This window comes from Leguminivora glycinivorella, chromosome 9 (genome assembly GCF_023078275.1).
Source record: "Leguminivora glycinivorella isolate SPB_JAAS2020 chromosome 9, LegGlyc_1.1, whole genome shotgun sequence".
Lineage (NCBI taxonomy): Eukaryota > Metazoa > Arthropoda > Insecta > Lepidoptera > Tortricidae > Leguminivora > Leguminivora glycinivorella.
The window spans coordinates 18,895,583-18,914,289 of record NC_062979.1 but is presented as its reverse complement, the minus strand read 5'-3'; positions in this window follow the sequence as shown (position 1 = coordinate 18,914,289).

The following is an 18,707-nucleotide window of genomic DNA, read 5'->3' as shown; positions in this document are numbered from 1 at the left end:
TTACATTACATTTATGCCTTGTAATATTTATTGTCAAACGTGGTTTTGCATGGTGTAATTTGTAGAAACATTTTTTGCCAAAAAAATAGTTGACAAAATAATTTTGTCCAGTAATATTAATTTGACAAAAATAAAGTTGAGCAAACTTTTCGTGTCCAATCCAACTGAAGCCTTGGGAATAAAACTGAAATTATCATTTGACAATTTTAAGTTAAATTGGCAAAAAAATCTTCGGTAAATTAAATTAATCCCGTAGAAATGAAAATGCAAATGCCTAAATATTTTCGAAATTTGCGATGTGAAATTTTGACCAAACATGTTTTTGGGATATAAGTTTTGCCATTAAAAACGTTTGCAAAATAAAGTTTTGACTAAATAAAATTTGACTAAGTAAAATTGTGCCAAATGATAATTTGACCAAACAAAATCATTGCGAAACATACCTTTGCCAAACAATACTTTGGGAAATGAAACTATTGCGAAATGATTATTGGGAAATGAAATTTGACGAAACGTTTTTTGGCGAAACGGCAGGACACCAATCCGGCCATCATTTCTTTTTAACACGCTTTTATTAGGTCGTCGTGTATGTAACTAACTATGTAATGGAATCTGCGGAGGCTAATTTAACCATCTTCCAAGGATCGTAGCGTAATGAAAATTGGCAGCTATATGTAGTTCCGATGACAATACAATAATATGGTACTGTTGAGCTGATCTGATGATGGAGTCGGAAGATATGAACTGGAACTACATGATGGAACATCGTATCATAGCTGTTTTTGGGTTTCTTAGAAAAGTCTTGTAATGAACTTTGACTACGATTAGGTTTCAAGGTCTGATGATGGAGCCGGAAGATATGAACTGGAACTACATGATGGAACATCGTATCATAGCTGTTTTTGGGCTTCTTAGGAAAGTCTTGTAATGAACTTTGACTACAATTAGGTTTCAAGGTCTGATGATGAAGCCGAAAGATATGAACTGGAACTACATGATGGAACATCGTATCATAGCTGTTTTTGGGTTTCTTAGAAAAGTCTTGTAATGAACTTTGACTACGATTAGGTTTCAAGGTCTGATGATGGAGCCGGAAGATATGAACTGGAACTACATGATGGAACATCGTATCATAGCTGTTTTTGGGCTTCTTAGGAAAGTCTTGTAATGAACTTTGACTACAATTAGGTTTCAAGGTCTGATGATGGAGCCGGAAGATATGAGCTGGAACTACATGATGGAACAACGTGTCATAGCTGTTTTTGGGCTTCTTAGAAAAGTCTTGTAATGAACTTTGACTACGATTAGGTTTCAAGGTCTGATGATGGAGCCGGAAGATATGAACTGGAACTACATGATGGAACATCGTATCATAGCTGTTTTTGGGCTTCTTAGAAAAGTCTTGTAATGAACTTTGACTACGATTAGGTTTCAAGGTCTGATGATGGAGCCGGAAGATATGAACTGGAACTACATGATGGAACATCGTATCATAGCTGTTTTTGGGCTTCTTAGAAAAGTCTTGTAATGAACTATGACTACGATTAGGTTTCAAGGCCTGATGATGGTGCCGGAAGATAAGAACAGAAAAAGGGTGGGGCCTCGAGGGGGGAAGCATGAACGAAAGATCAACGTAGTATTTAAAAAAAGTTGGGTTAGCGTTTTCTTGTGACCTTTCAGAGCAAACAAAGGGGGGCTCGGGGGCGAAGCCCCCGCATGAAAGAAAGATCAACGTAGTATTTAAGATAAGTTGGGTTAGCGTTTTCTTGTGACCTTTAAGAGCAAACAAAGGGGGGCTCGGGGGGCGAAGCCCCCCGCATAAAAGAAAGATTAACGTAGTATTTAAAATAAGTTGGAATAGCGTTTTCTTGTGACCTTTCAGAGCAAACAAAGGGGGGCTCGGGGGGCGAAGCCCACCGCATGAAAGAAAGATCAACGTAGTATTTAAGATAAGTTGGGTTAGCGTTTTCTTGTGACCTTTAAGAGCAAACAAAGGGGGTCTCGGGGGGCGAAGCCCCCCGCATAAAAGAAAGATTAAAGTAGTATTTAAAATAAGTTGGGATAGCGTTTTCTAGTGACCTTTCAGAGCAAACAAAGGGGGGCTCGGGGGGCGAGGCCCCCCGCATAAAAGAAAGATCAACGTTGTATTTAAAATAAGTTGGGTTAAGTTTTCTTGTGATCCTTAGGAGTAAAGAAAAGGGGGCCTCGGGGGGCGAAGCCCCTCGCATGAAAGAAAGATCAACGAAGTATTTAGAATAAGTTGGGTTAGCGTTTTCTTGTGACTTTTAAGAGCAAACAAAGGGGGGATCGGGGTGCGAAGCCCCCGCATAAAATAAAGATTAACGTAGTTAATCTAAGTTGGGTTAGCGTTTTCTTGTGAACTTTAAGAGCAAACAAAGGGGGGCTCGGAGGGCAAAGCCCCCCGCATAAAAGAAAGATTAACGTAGTATTTAAAATAAGTTGGGTAAGCGTTTTCTTGTGACCTTCCAGAGTAAACAAAGGGGGCTCGGGGGCAAAGCCCCCGCATAAAAGAAAGATCAACGTTGTATTTAAAATAAGTTGGGTTAGCGTTTTCTTGTGACCTTTAAGAGCAAACAAAGGGGGTTCGGGGGGCGAAGCCCCCCGCATGAAAGAAAGATCAACGTAGTATTTAGAATAAGTTGGGTTAGCGTTTTCTTGTGACCTTTAAGAGCAAGCAAAGGGGGGCTCGGGGTGCGAAGCCCCCGCATAAAATAAAGATTAACGTAGTATTTAAACTAAGTTGGGTTAGCGTTTTCTTGTGACCTTTAAGAGCAAACAAAGGGGGGCTCGGAGGGCAAAGCCCCCCGCATAAAAGAAAGATTAACGTAGTAATTAAAATAAGTTGGGTAAGCGTTTTCTTGTGACCTTCCAGAGTAAACAAAGGGGGGCTCGGGGGGCAAAGCCCCCCGCATAAAAGAAAGATCAACGTAGTATTTAAGATCAGTTGGGTTAGCGTTTTCTTGTGAGCTTTAAGAGCAAACAAAGGGGGGCTCGGGGGGCGAAGCCCCCCGCATGAAAGAAAGATCAACGTAGTATTTAGAATAAGTTGGGTTAGCGTTTTCTCGTGACCTTTAAGAGCAAACAAAGGGGGGCTCGGGGGGCGAAGCCCCGCATCAAAGAAAGATCAACGTAGTATTTAAGATCAGTTGGGTTAGCGTTTTCTTGTGACCTTTAAGAGCAAACAAAGGGGGGCTCGGAGGGCGAAGCCCCCGCATAAAAGAAAGATTAACGTAGTATTTAAAATAAGTTCGGTAAGCGTTTTCTTGTGACCTTCCAGAGTAAACAAAGGGGGGCTCGGGGGGCGAAGCCCCGCATAAAAGAAAGATCAACGTTGTATTTAAAATAAGTTGGGTTAGCGTTTTCTTGTGACCTTTAAGAGCAAACAAAGGGGGGCTCGGGGGGCGAAGCCCCCCGCATGAAAGAAAGATCAACGTAGTATTTAAGATCAGTTGGGTTAGCGTTTTCTTGTGACCTTTAAGAGCAAACAAAGGGGGGCTCGGAGGGCGAAGCCCCCCGCATAAAAGAAAGATTAACGTAGTATTTAAAATACGTTCGGTAAGCGTTTTCTTGTGACCTTCCAGAGTAAACAAAGGGGGGCTCGGGGGGCGAAGCCCCCCGCATGAAAGAAAGATCAACGTAGTATTTAGAATAAGTTGGGTTAGCGTTTTCTTGTGACCTTTAAGAGCAAACAAAGGGGGGCTCGGTGGGCGAAGCCCCCCGCATAAAAGAAAGATTAACGTAGTATTTAAAATAAGTGGGGTTAGCGTTTTCTTGTGACCTTTCAGAGCAAACAAAGGGGGACTCGGGGGGCGAAGCCCCCCGCATTAAAGAAAGATCAACGTTGTATTTAAAATAAGTTGGGTAATGGTTTTCCTGTGACCCTTAAGAGCAAATAAAGGGGGTCTATCTTTTACGGATAACTTACTAGGTATAAACATTTTTATGATAATACCGTAATAAGAAGGTAGCCGCTGGTTATTATTAAGTAGCAATTAGCAATAAGTACACGTTAAGCCACAAATGGCATGTAAAATCCGCCTACTTGAAATAAATTTATGTATAAATGTTAAAAGTAGTTCATTATTAATGACTAAAAAGTATAAAATAAATTAATAGTTTAAAAAACACTATAAAACACGCTTTTATAAATGCACGTAAAAGCCAAAAATAAATTATGGATCGTTCAAGTTGTCTCTATTTGTGAGCTGAAGTTTAAAAACTATGTGCTTTTAATTATAATATTTGATTGTAAAAGCGTGGGGCGCTGGAACAGGAAAAACTTTCTTGTAAACAAATACTAATCCGAACTTCCTGGCGAATGAAGTTGCATAAGACCATAACGTTTACATATGCCGCCTAAGGGTTACCAAAAAGAACCAAAGATATCTCGTCCACGAACAAGAACTCTGCATCCTGTCACTGTAGACACTTTCCCCTTTTGTACTTTGATTACCGGAAAAAAGCGGCGTTCTAAGTGTCGGTGACTGTCGACTCTCCTCGCTACTAGCGCATATTTTGTCTGAGTTCGACAAACTGTTACCTACTTTGAACACTGACTTTTAATTGATTTGACTGTTTAATGTAGAACCTACTAGTCATGCTGCAACTCCAGTTAGCGCGTCAATCTGTGTAACCTCCTTCCCGTAGCATAGCATAATTTGATTAACAGCAAGTTATACAAAACGTCTTTCCTGTTCCAGCGCCCCACGCTTTTACAATCAAATATTATAATTAAAAGCACATAGTTTTTAAACTTCAGCTCACAAATAGAGACAACTTGAACGATCCATAATTTATTTTTGGCTTTTACGTGCATTTATAAAAGCGTGTTTTATAGTGTTTTTTAAACTATTAATTTATTATTAGAATAGTTTACAACTTTATTTAATAAAACAGGGGTAAAGTAAATGTACTACAAATAACAAACAAAAACTATTCTAAAACTAAAAGTTAACAAGCTAAACTAAAACTAAATTAATAATAAAGTTTCGTTCCGGCTATCACCTGATCCAAAGGTGCCAAAAATGCTAGCAGCATTGCCGCGTTGCACAGCCAGCGAAATTTGTTGGACCAGGAGGCCGATTTTTGAATCTCCCACTAAAATACCGGTTGTAACAATTTTGTGTGTGGTTGTGACAATTTTCTGAATTCGAACGCGTGAGACTCAAAAATCGGCCCACTGGTAAGAGCCGGAACCGGGGTCGTTGCCTCTCTCCCTTAATCGCCGCCCCAAAGCTCCAATAAATGCCTTGCCATCATTACATTATGACTTTCAATCGTTATGTCAAACAAAGGATCCGAGAGTTATACCAAGTTATACTCACCGCGGCACAGCAGAACCAGACTGCGTTACGATCGCAGCCTCAACGATTGTCGCTTCGGTTAGGCCGGCGGACGTCATTCAAACAGGTAAAGAACCAGAATTCGTATCATTGACAATGAAAATAACATGTTATTGATAAAACACTAATCAATTCTATAAGGCCCACTTGCACTAACCACTTAACTCAGGGTTAGTGGGCTGACGTCTGTCAAATTCCGTATAAAATGGTGGGTTAACCCTCCATCTTCGTTGGTGCAAGTGGCCCTAAGAGATTAAGAAAGAAAGAAAGAAAAAAACGTTTATTTGGTGTATAAAAAAAATAAAAACTTAACCTATTACATCTTAGTCTAATTATTGATCGATTATACAATAATGATTATAGTTCTTTCAAATACCGACGACTGACCGAAATAGTGACGACCGGTCTGGCTCAGTCGGCAGTGACCCTGCCTGCTAAGCCGCGGTCCTGGGTTCGAATCCCGGTAAGGGCATTTATTTGTGTGATGAGCACAGATATTTGTTCCTGGGTCATGGATGTTTTCTATGTATGTAAGTATATAATATATTATATATATCGTTGTCGAGTACTCGCAACACAAGCCTTCTTGAGCTTACCGTGGGGCTCAGTCAATCTGTGTAAGAATGTGCTATAAAAAAACCGGCCAAGAGCGTGTCGGGCCACGCTCAGTGTAGGGTTCCGTAGTTTTTCGTATTTTTCTCAAAAACTACTGAACCTATCAAGTTCAAAACAATTTTCCTAGAAAGTCTTTATAAAGTTCTACTTTTATGATTTTTTTCATATTTTTTAAACATATGGTTCTAAAGTTAGAGGGGGGGGACGCACTTTTTTTTCCTTTAGGAGCAATTATTTCCGAAAATATTAATATTATCAGAAAACGATCTTAGTAAACCCTTATTCATTTTTAAATACCTATCCAACAATATATCACACGTTGGGGTTGGAATGAAAAAAAATATCAGCCCCCACTTTACATGTTGGGGGGTACCCTAATAAAACATTTTTTTCCATTTTTTATTTTTGCACTTTGTTGGCGTGATTGATATACATATTGGTACCAAATTTCAGCTTTCTAGTGCTTACGGTTACTGAGATTATCCGCGGACGGACGGACGAACGGACGGACGGACGGACGGACGGACGGACGGACGGACGGACGGACGGACGGACGGACAGACAGACATGGCGAAACTATAAGGGTTCCTAGTTGACTACGGAACCCTAAAAAAGCTAGTGATGCATGATGTCAAGAGACCGTACGTAAGAGCCATCACACAAATATTTGCAGCGTTGCATGAAAAATGGTGTAGCGCGTCGCTGCGTACACACGCTTACGTTTACGCTTACGTCATGGATGTTTTATATGTATATAAGTATGTATTTATCTATTTAAGTATGTATATCGTCGTACAAGCTTTGCTTAGTTTGGGGCTGTTGATCTGTGTAAGGTGTCCTCAATATTTATTTATGTAAATAGAAGATTGTGTCACTATTTGAGCAAAATGACATTTACAGGAGGTGTTTATTGAATCCTAAGCGTAGTGAGGGATTCAAGAGTTTACGTCCACGGTGGAAATAATTTTGCTACCATGGGCCCATTTCTGGAAAGTTATTATAGTGTGTTGTCATGGCAACCTATACGATTTGACAGTTCGTGGACTAATATTATTTAGTACTTATGTGGCCCCATGCGACACATAAGTACTGCTTTTCACATCACCTTAGGAAATCATTATGTTTAAAAAAGAACTCAATGTTCTATAACAGAAAAGTGTCACTTTGATTGGTCCTGGCAGGGAAGAAAACTCTCCTTTCCAAAATTGTGGTGCAAAAACAATAGGTACTTAGCCACTCGTAAAGATATAAATAATACTACCATCATGGCCCAAATTTAAATAAACTAACCAAAAAATTTAAATTTTGAAAAACCCCCGACCGCGACATAGTGGATCGATTTTCATGAAACATGGCTAAGAACACTCCCGAATAACTCAGCATTCAAACAAAAAAAACTAAATCTAAGTCGGTTCATCCGTTCCGGAGCTACGATGCCACAGACAGATACGCACACACACACACACACACACACACACAGAGAGACAGACAGACAGACAGACAGACACGTCAAACGTATAACAATCCGTCGTTTTTGCGTCGGGGGTTAATAAAAACAACTTCAAAGTTAAATAAACGAATCATATTTCGAGACCAAAGTGCATTTTACTGGAATGTGCTAATAACGACCAAGACTGGGGTGAATTTTAATTAAATGCGTAAGACATTAATGAGATGAAAGCGAACTGGCCCCTAGCCAAGAGAACAATCGTTGACGCAACGTTATTGGTCGGTGCTGGGGATCGATTTTAGAATTTCGAACGCACGAATTCGCCGTTCGAAAGTCTGTGGAAAACAAAGTAATGCTATTTCTAAAAAACCGGCCAAGAGCGTGTCGGGCCACGCTCAGTGTAGGGTTCCGTAGTTTTCCTTATTTTTCTCAAAAACTACTGAACCTATCAAGTTCAAATTAATTTTCCTAGAAAGTCTTTATAAAGTTCTACTTTTGTGATTTTTTTCATATTTTTTAAACATACGGTTCAAAAGTTAGAGGGGGGGGGACGCACTATTTTTTCCTTTAGGAGCGATTATTTCCGAAAATACTAATATTATGAAAAAACCACCTTAGTAAACCCTTATTTATTTTTAAATACCTATCCAACAATATATCACACGTTGGGGTTGGAATGAAAAAAAATATCAGCCCCCACTTTACATGTAGGGGGGGTACCCTAATAAAACATTTTTTTCCATTTTTTATTTTTGCACTTTGTCGGCGTGATTGAAATACATATTGGTACCAAATTTCAGCTTTCTAGTGCTAACGGTTACTGAGATTATCCGCGGACGGACGGACGGACGGACGGACGGACGGACGGACGGACGGACGGACGGACGGACGGACGGACGGACAGACAGACATGGCGAAACTATAAGGGTTCCTAGTTGACTACGGAACCCTAAAAAGGACCGCTAGTAATTTTAAGGACCAGTTGCATCAACCACATTTCACGGACACATCATCGTCACGCAGCAGACGTCTATGAAACTTCCCAAAAAATAAAATTTAACGAACGCTTTAACGATGACAGAGGGTTTGATGCAATCGGCCCGAATACTAGTGGCAATGACCACTCGTTTTGGAATTTTTGGATTCTGTTAGTAGAATTTAAATCGCTAGTAGTGGAGATATTATTGAACGAATTTCAGGAAATCGAATGGCTGAGATTCAAAAATCGGCGCCCTGGTGATCAATTTTTGAATTTCAAACGCACGAATTCGCCGTTCGAAAGTCTGTGGAAAACGACGTAATAATATTTTTGAAAAAAGGACGGCTAGTAGTTTTAAAACTAGTGGTAATGACCACTCGTTTTCGATTCTGTTAGTAGAATTGAAATCGATAGTAGTGGAGATATTATTGAACGAATTTCACGAAATCGAATGGCCGAGATTCAAAAATCGGCCCCCGTCGTACACTGTCAGTGTCACAAATTCTCTATCGGGCGATTCCGGCTTTTATAAGATTTGGCTATTTAAAATAAGGGTTGAAACGTATAAAATAATCACTTCATTTTGACAACCCTGAATAGTCGAAAACTATAGTGCCACGCATATTGCATATTTATTATTTTTATAAAGGGACAACAGGATGCCCTGTAGGCCTAGCACATGATGGCCGCGGGAGTATGTCGCCGCGAGATAGATGACACGTCTTCTTCTAACTGTACTAATGACATAAGGACGGGTAGTCTATCTCGCGGCGACATACTCTCGCGGCCATCATGTGCTAGGCCTACTGGTGCCGTAGCCGAATGGCATTTCTCAGAATGGCATTTCTCTCGCAAAACGAAAACGAAACGAAAGGTAGTCTGTCGCGCCAATATGCAAGAGCGATAGAGATAGATATCTACGAGCGTTTCGTTTCGTGAGCGTTTGTGCCATTCGGCTACGCAACCTGAACTGCTGCCAACAAACCTAGATTTTTTATAGGAAGTGTCCTTTACGCCGGCCTGGCTAAAATTACAATCGTTGGCGCTAGATGCCGATCGAAAAGCAGTCTGTCTCTCTCTGTCATGCCACGGAAGAGCGATAGTGTTAACTACGATAACTATGTACATACACGTAGTTAGGTTCATTATCAGGAACCACCGTGTATATTACTTTTAGTTAAATTCGCAAAAAAAAAATTTCATCGTTTTCATACATAATAAATGCATTAATCAGTGTGAGAGACCCTTAATGATAACATTCAAGTCAGTGTCAAGAGATTGACGGCACATGTCAAAACAAATAACATTAGGTAGTGGTAATGGATGCCACACACGTGTTCAGTAATTACATTTTTTTTTATAATTTGATAACCGTAAGAATTAGGACGCTAGTTTCTTAGAGAAATTAATTGTATTTAACCTAAAGAGCCTTACAGATTGTATTTAACCCTTAAAGTTAACGGAATTAAATAAAAACAGGGTGTATTATTATCGTATCGTTTGTGCATTTGGCTACGTACCCTGTACAATAATATCTTCTGGGGTTATATCTCTTTGTCACTCTCCCGTATTATTGAGATACAGACAGTTGCGTAGCGCTCGCTACGAAGCGTCAACGTTTGCACTCTTGGCTACGGGTCCTGGGGTCCTTAATCGTGATTTGTTTGTCCAATATAATTGCAAGGGTCAGGTTTCCATTGGAATGTATAGACGTTTCACGATGAGATCGCTTATTTGAAACAAAGCAATCGCTTTTAGATTGCTTGATTCTAACTTAGGGTCAACAATATCTAAGTACAGTTCTGAATAAGTTACTTATAAATACTTAAATGTATAAAAACACTCACGAATCTAATACATCATCACATAAAGAAATGCCCTTACCAAGATTCGAACCCCATCGGTTACTTCACTACCCACTGGCCAATCGTTAACAATTAAGAGCAACACACACGGCGCGCGAATCAATCAATCAATATCATTTATTGCAAACTATGGTACAATTAGACGGTACAAACAAAAAGATCGCGTGGTACCCCGGTAGGGTAATTTTTTTTTTCTTGCAGGGAATTGTAAAAAGGCATGTTTTATTAATTAAGTACTTACCTATGTAATATTCAAACACAATTTATTATTGTTTATGAATAAATAAATGAATGAATGATTAATCCGGGCGATCAAAAGCCGCACTGTAATGAAACACCAATGCGAGTTCTCGTAACGTCTAAATCAGCTCTAATAATCTATTCATTTATGTTCTATCAATATTATATTTTTTCTACTCCCGAACTGTTATTCGTCATTTACAGGGTCGTGCATAGATCTTTAAAAACCTACATAAAAGTCTATTCCCCAAAGCAAGCGTCCGCCGGCTTTCCGCGCATGCGCGCAGTAGGGAAAAACTGATAACGCATTGTTTGGCTTTGTAACCATGGCAACGCATTGTTATAACAGTACTGCGCGCGTGCGCGGGAAGGCTTTGGGCAGCTGAGCTGACAGTGCAAACCTTTGCGTCAAAATACAGGAAATAGTGTGATTTTCACGAAAGTTATTCAAGAAAACTATTAAAAACTAAGTGCATGGTCGTAGAAAAAGTATTGTATGCAACTGAGTCAAAAAATACTCGTGGCGTCTTAATAACAATTTTCAGCTTCGCCTCAAATTGTTACCTCCTTTAAACGCCTGTTGCATAATAGTATTAAATACCTACCTTTATTGTTTACCCACAATTAATGCCTATCGATGTAAACAACACAGCAAATTCTCACTATTAAATAGAAAATCGAGAGTCACTTTCAATTTCAGTTCGAATTTCCAATTCAATTGTTAGTTATTTCAATCATATTTTACTTGGAAAATTGCTGCGTATTGTCTAGCCAGAATAATAGGTATAAAGTGAACTGTAAACGTTCTAAAGCACACAAACATTTTATTAGGTAGGTACCTATGAGTTTATCAACTTGTAAATGGGTCTAAAACAAAGGAAGCAAATAAAAGGGGGTATTTTTTTATGATATAGGCATTAGGCAGCAAGCAAGCTGCCTGATGGGAAGCAGCAGCAAGCAAGCTGCCTGATGGGAAGCAGTCATCGCCGCCCATGGACATAAGCAACATCAAGGCAGCCATTTATAATGCGTTGCCGACCTATGAGAACCCTGATATATCTACCTGCTTCTTGGAAAACGCCATTCATACTATTTATATTCATACTAATATCATAAATGGGAAAGTTTGTGTGTCTGTTTGTTTTGTCCATCTTTTACGACAAAACGGAGTGACAAACTGACGTGATTTTTTAAGTGGAGATAGTTTAAGGGATGGAGAGTGACATAGGCTACTTTTTGTCTCTTTCTAACGTGAGCGAAGCCGCGGGCAAAAGCTAGTGTCATATAAATAAACACCTCAGAAGATAGCTCATTCCACAACTTGGGCAAAGACGAGCGAGAGGCTTATGTTGTCTCTCCAATGAAGAAAAGGCTGGCTGTCGGTCTGCGCCTGGGATCCAATATTGTTTCACCCCATCGTTGCCTCTGCGGAGCTTCTGTGGACAGCCTTGGACACCACGGTTTATCACGCACTAAAAGCACCGGTCAACTGTCACGTCACGCCTCCTTAAATGACATTCTCCGTCGGGCCTTCGTCAGCGCAAACCTTCCAACTGTTCTCGAACCACCCGGCCTTGCGCGTGACGACGGCAAAAGGCCCGACGGAATGACTCTTGTGCCCTGGAGTGTCGGACGGCCCCTTATTTGGGACGCAACGTGTGTGGACACCCTGGCGACGTCTCACCTCAGCTCAACGTCTATGAGAGCGGGCGGGGCAGCCGCTGGTGCTGAAGCGGCAAAATGTCTCAAATATATTGGTGCCCAAGCGCTCACAAATTAATTAGGGACTTATCGAAAAAAATCTGTGATGTCACCGGGGACCGTAGGGCTGGCTCGTTCCTCACCCAACGAATTGGCATTGCGATCCAAAGGGGGAACGCAGCTAGCCTTATGGAAACCTTACCGGCGGGTTCAGGCCTCGGTGTCCTTGCCTAGTTTACCTATTAACTAGGCAAGGACACCGAGGTCTTTAAATTTATTTTCATATAATTTTTAAATTTTTAGGTATTAGTTTTAAAGTAGTTTTGTACTTCGTTATAGTTTTAGGTTAATTTTTATTCTAAGTTTCCATTGTATTATGAAGAAAATAAATAAAATAATGTATATATAAAAACTCGGATAATTGATGTAGCTCGAAAAGCGGCCAAGTTAAAGTGGGACTGGGCTGGACATGTCTGCCGTATGCCGAATGACTTGTGGGCCAAGATAGCCACGGAATGGGAACCCCATGAGTCGAACAGAGGATCCGGCAGACCTCGCCGGCGATGGCGGGATAACTTGGACTCCTTTTTGACAGACTGGCCAGTTTTAGCTCAAGATCGAGAAGAATGGAGAAAGAAGGGGGAGGCCTTTGCCCAGCAGTGGGACACAATAGGCTCATAATAATAATAATATATACGTAAAGTAATGAAAAGGTCCTTAAATATATACCTACGTCGACTATGTTCAAAAAGTGGCAAAATTCTTCCCACTTCTTAAAACAACCGATTAAAATACAACGAGAAGCCGAGGTAAGTCCCTGATCAAACATGCATTACGATGGAAGCAAAAAAGGGTTTTACCTAAACGGTGGATTTACAGTATTTACAACTTCCAGTATTTACAAGCTAGTCTTTAGAAAGGTTTACAGTCCATCGACCTTCACGGAAATGTAACAAAGATAATGTTAGAATTGAAGTAGATAGGTAGGTACAGACAGCATCAATGGTAGCAGGTGAAACAACACACTAATGAAAAAACCCCCGACCGCGACATAGTGGACCGATTTTCATAAAAAATGGCTAAGAACCGGGAGTGTTCTAACTAACTCAGCTTTCAAACAAAAAAAAACTAAATCGAAATCGGTTCATCCGTTCGGAAGCTACGATGCCACAGACAGACACGTCAAACTTATAACACCCCGTCGTTTTTGCGTCGGGGGTTAAAAAGTAAGTATCTACTTGGTATCTACTAAACTTTTCGCGATCTGATTGATTATCTACTTTACTATTATTTTTTGCCACTCGCTAACTACAACCGATATCATATCGGATAATGTGAAACCGCTCTAAAGGTTAGGTTTTAAAATTTCAACTTTGCCGCCTTACCGGGCAAGGCTTAGCCACACCGGTGGGAGCTATAGATTACCTACACAAGCACTAAATCAAAACTTTAAAAACAAATGACGTCGTAATTGGCCTCCGAGGCTTAATTTGGGCTGTATGTGCATGTTCCATTGTCCCCAAGCCATGATATCTCAATTACTACTAGTATCAAGACTATTCACAATGAAACCAACTCTTTGCCAATTTTAGACCGGTATAAGACCAACCTCCGGACTTCGGACACAGAATCTTGACAGAGAACTCAACGAGGTTTGTTGCAGACGTCCTTTCGCTACGGTGACTACTTACAATCAGGTGGGTAGTTTGCTATTATCGATGACTAGTATAGCGGATAGGGAGCATAGTCGTAGGTACATGAGAATTCTACTTAAAATGAGGCCCTTACTGTTAACTAATATCTATATATGTACTTAAATCGATAAATATACTCGGTCAAACAAGTCTGTCAGTAAATAAGAACAATAGTTATTTGTTTTACAAGGGGGCAAAGTTGTTGTTAACCGCACGTGCCAATATTGATACCCGAGCAAGCGAAAGATTCCAATATTGAACCGCGAGCGTAGAGAGGTTCAAAAAGTGGAATCTTGAGCGTTGCGAGGGTCTCAAGGCACGTAGGTTAAACAAACTTTGCCGCCGAGTGAAACACAACATTTTTCACCACACCAACACGAACGAAATACTGACTATAAAACATCAATTTAAATCAAATCTAGCAATCTATTCAATATTTATGATTCAAAATAATTATTTGTAAGTAAATTCTACCAGCCAGCTCAAGGCATCAACTTAAAATTTGTATGAAATTACTTTGCACTCTTGCGGATAAAATGCAATTTTGCTATCCGTTTTCGAATAGCAAAATTGATCTTTACCAGTTGGTGTAGTGAAAAGATAATTTTTAAGAAAAAAAAACCGCCGCCTTTGGGGTTCTGGTGAAAGCTACTTGCGAATGTTGGATTATGTAGAAATGTGCAGATATTTTTTTAAAACTGCTTTTAATACTTTAATTATTTGATGGGAACAAAAATGAATATACGTATAGGTACCGTTAAGGTTTGAGGAGTTTCCTCAACAATTCCTCATAAATCCGATTATAAGAAATCGAAGCTTGACAAAATTTTACTTGAAAACTCAATATTCTTAACAAACATAACTAAATAAATGTCACTGTTCTGAACTTAAATGCACGCTATTCTTATAAAAATACCAAAGTCACTATAAGTGTGCAGTTCAGATTTAAGAAGTTCCGATCTGATCTTCATCAGCAGTTCCACTGCACCAAATGTCACTGTTCTGGACGTAAGTGCATACTGTTCTTATAAAAATACCAAAGTCACTTTAAGTGTGCCGTTCAGATTTGAGAAGTTCGGTTCTGACCATCATCAGCAGTTCCACTGCACCAAATGTCACTATTCTGGACGTAAGAGTTCATGCTGTTCTTATAAAAATACCAAAGTCACTATAAGCGTGCCGTTCAGATTTGAGGAATTCGGTTCTGACCATCATCAGCAGTTCCACTGCACCAAATGTCACTGTTCTGGACGACAGTGCATGCCGTTCTTATAAAAATACCAAAGTCACTATAAACGTGCCGTTCAGATTTGAGGAGTTCCGTTCTGGCCATCATCAGCAGTCATCAGGCAAGAATGTCCTATAATATTTATTTATTTATTAGACTTGTTTGACCGAGTATATTTTAACGTTAACTATTGAGGAAAATGTTAGTGGAAAACCCACTTTCTCTAATAGGAAAGAGTTAAAATAATAAGGAAAATTACCAAGTCTGAGCTCTCACTAGATATCGTACAATCATGGTGTATGAAATGATTCGTGAATATGTAAGACATGAGAAAATGTTAGTAAAAAAATTCCACGAGTTTCTCTAAAAACTACTAAGAATTTTGAATGATTCACTGTTATTTTCATTAGACGGACATTAGAGATTGACGGAACGCCACTACATACCGAGATTGGTAAGAGAAGCCATTGAGATTCACAAATATAAAAATTTCAATCGTGAGGATGGCTTCAAACTATCAAATGTATGGAATCCAGTGATTAAATTTGTTTGTGTAAAAAACCGGTGAAGTCAGAATTGAACAAACGTAAAGTGACACTGTGAGTGTAGTGTGTTTGGACAGACCATCCAGTGTGAATGCGACCATTGGTAACGCTGAAAATGAACGCAGCCGACGACGCGCGCGAAGGAGGGTAGATCGCGCGCTGTCTACGCAACTTTGACATCCACCCGCGTCAGTTTTCTGTGATCAATTGATCATGATGCATGAAACTGCGTCGAAATATCGGGAGCTCGACAAAAATCAGAAAGGTAATCACGGTCTATATCCCGGTCAATATAAGTCTAATGAAAACTACTAAGGCTCAGTTCATACTATAGATGGCGAACAATCAAGTCGTATAAAATGATTCGTGAATACATAAAGCATAGACTACAGGGTGCGTAGCCGAATGGCACTAACGCTCACGAAACGAAACGCTAGTAGATATCTATCTCTATCGCTCGTGCGTATTGGCGTGACAGAGCCGGACGAACTGGCGCGGCGTTTCGTTTTCGTTTGGCGTCGGAGAAATGCCATTCGGCTACGCACGCAGGGGGTCAAAAGGCGCGCCTCATATAAGGCGTCTCCTTATGATAGCAATACAGCGCTTTATGACACACCCCGCCGGGGGTCAGTGCATGGGTCAAACGTTATTGCGATCTAAATTCTGTACATATTGCTATAAAAGAAGGATATGAAATGCAGTTTTATGACTAGCGGGAAGTTTATCAAATATACAACCGGCGTGAAGTTAGCAGCCAAAGTTAGCAGCCGCCGATAACCCGACCAAATTAAGAAGTAATTTAGTTTTTTCACAATTTGGTGCATAAAAGCTACTAATTTGTTCCAAATATGATATTTATGAAGTAAATATAAAAGAATACACTGAAAATCAGAAAATCATAACATTTGAGCTCGGCTGCTAACTTTTATTATCAGCGGCCAAACAAGTTATATTAACTCATATATTGTAACCTTAGGACTACCTTAAGGGGAAATAACGTGTAATCCGTAAGAAAGACTATACCTACGACAAAAACAAATCTTAAGTGATACCGATTTTCAAGGTGCCAGAAATTAACATAATAAATAAATACCTAGTATGAAACTTTTCCTCATTAAATAATTATCATCTCCATTTAATACGAATAAATAAACCTTTTCTAAATATAAACCGTATATCCAGTGAGTCACACTATACGACAAAAATAAGCCTAAAATAGTACATGATTAGTAGTAGACAGAAAAATAAAATGAAAAGAAATAACGAGTTTTTGGAATGAATTCGGCTGCCAAGTGATAGCGTTCAAAGTAAACAAGGTACAGCACTACTAAAAACAGATTCAAATAGCCAGTTAGAAGTCAAATAAAACATATATTATAATGTTGCGAAACCAATCATACACCTAGACCTAAAAATTAAAAGATTAATGAAATAAATTCGGCCACTGAGTGAAAGCGTAAACTGAATGAGGTAGAGTTTCGGCATAAATGAACTATTCTAGACGCAAATCGTATATATTATTATTAGGACTATACGACAACAGAAAACCTGAAGTGAGACCAAATTTGTAGTAACCAGAAAATGTACATGAAAAACATTGAATTGAAACTATTCCAAATCCCCATTCAAAAATTATTATCTCCAAGTTAAACGGCAAAACTTAACATTTTTAGGCATGAAACATATAGCCTATTGGCCAAGCTACACGACACTACTAAGCCTGATGTGATACCGAATTTGTAGTAGCCACAAAATGTACATGAAAAACATGGAATTGAAACTATTCCAAATCGCCATTCAAAAATTATTATCTCCAAGCTAAACGGCAAAAGTGAACTTTTTAAGGCATGAAACATATAGCCTATTAACCAACCTATACGACACTACTAAGCCTGATGTGATACCGAATTTGTAGTAGCCAGAAAATATACATGAAGGAAATGAAATTTAAACTATTCCAAATCCCCATTCAAAAATTATTATCTCCAAGTTAAACGGCAAAACTGAACTTTTTCAGGAATGTAACATATAGCCTATTAGCCAAGCTATATGACACTACTAAGTCTGATGTGATACCGAATTTGTAGTAGCCAGTAAATGTACACGAAGGAAATGTAATTGTCTCTATTCCAAATCCCCATTTAAAAATTATTATCTCCAAATTAAACGGCAAAAATGAACTTTTTCAGGAATGTAACATATAGCCTATTAGCCACGCTGCACGACACTACTAAGCCTTACGTGATACCGAATTTGTAGTAGCCAGAATATGTACTTAAAGGAAATGGAATTGAAACTATTCCAAATCCCCATTAAAAAATTAGTATCTCTAAGTTAAACGGCAAAAGTGAACGTTTTTAGGCACGTAATATATAGCCTATTAGCCAAGCTACATGATACTATTAAGCCTTACTTGATACCGAATTTGTAGTAGCCAGAAAATGTACTTGAAGGAAATGGAATTGAAGCTAGTCCAAATCCCCATTCAAAAATTATTATCTCCAAGTCAAACGGCAAAAATGAACTTTTTCAGGCATGTGACATATAGCCTACTAGCCAAGCTACACGACACTACTAAGCCTTACGTGATACCGAATTTGTAGTAGCCAGAAAATGTACTTGAAGGAAATGGAATTGAAACTATTCCAAATCCCCATTCAAAAATTACTACCTCCAAGCTAAACGGCAAAAGAGAACATTTTAAGGCATGAAGCATATAGCATATTAGCCAAGCTATATGACACTACTAAGTCTGATGTGATACCGAATTTGTAGTAGCCAGAAAATGTACATGTAGGAAATGGAATTGAAACAATTCCAAATCCCCATTCAAAAATTATTATCTCCAAGTCAGACGGCAAAAATGAACTATTTCAGGCATGTAACATATAGCCTATTAGCCAAGCTACACGACACTACTAAGCCTTACGTGATACCGAATTTGTAGTAGCCAGAAAATATACATGAAGGAAATGGAATTGAAACTATTCCAAATCCCCATTCAAAAATTACTACCTCCAAGTTATT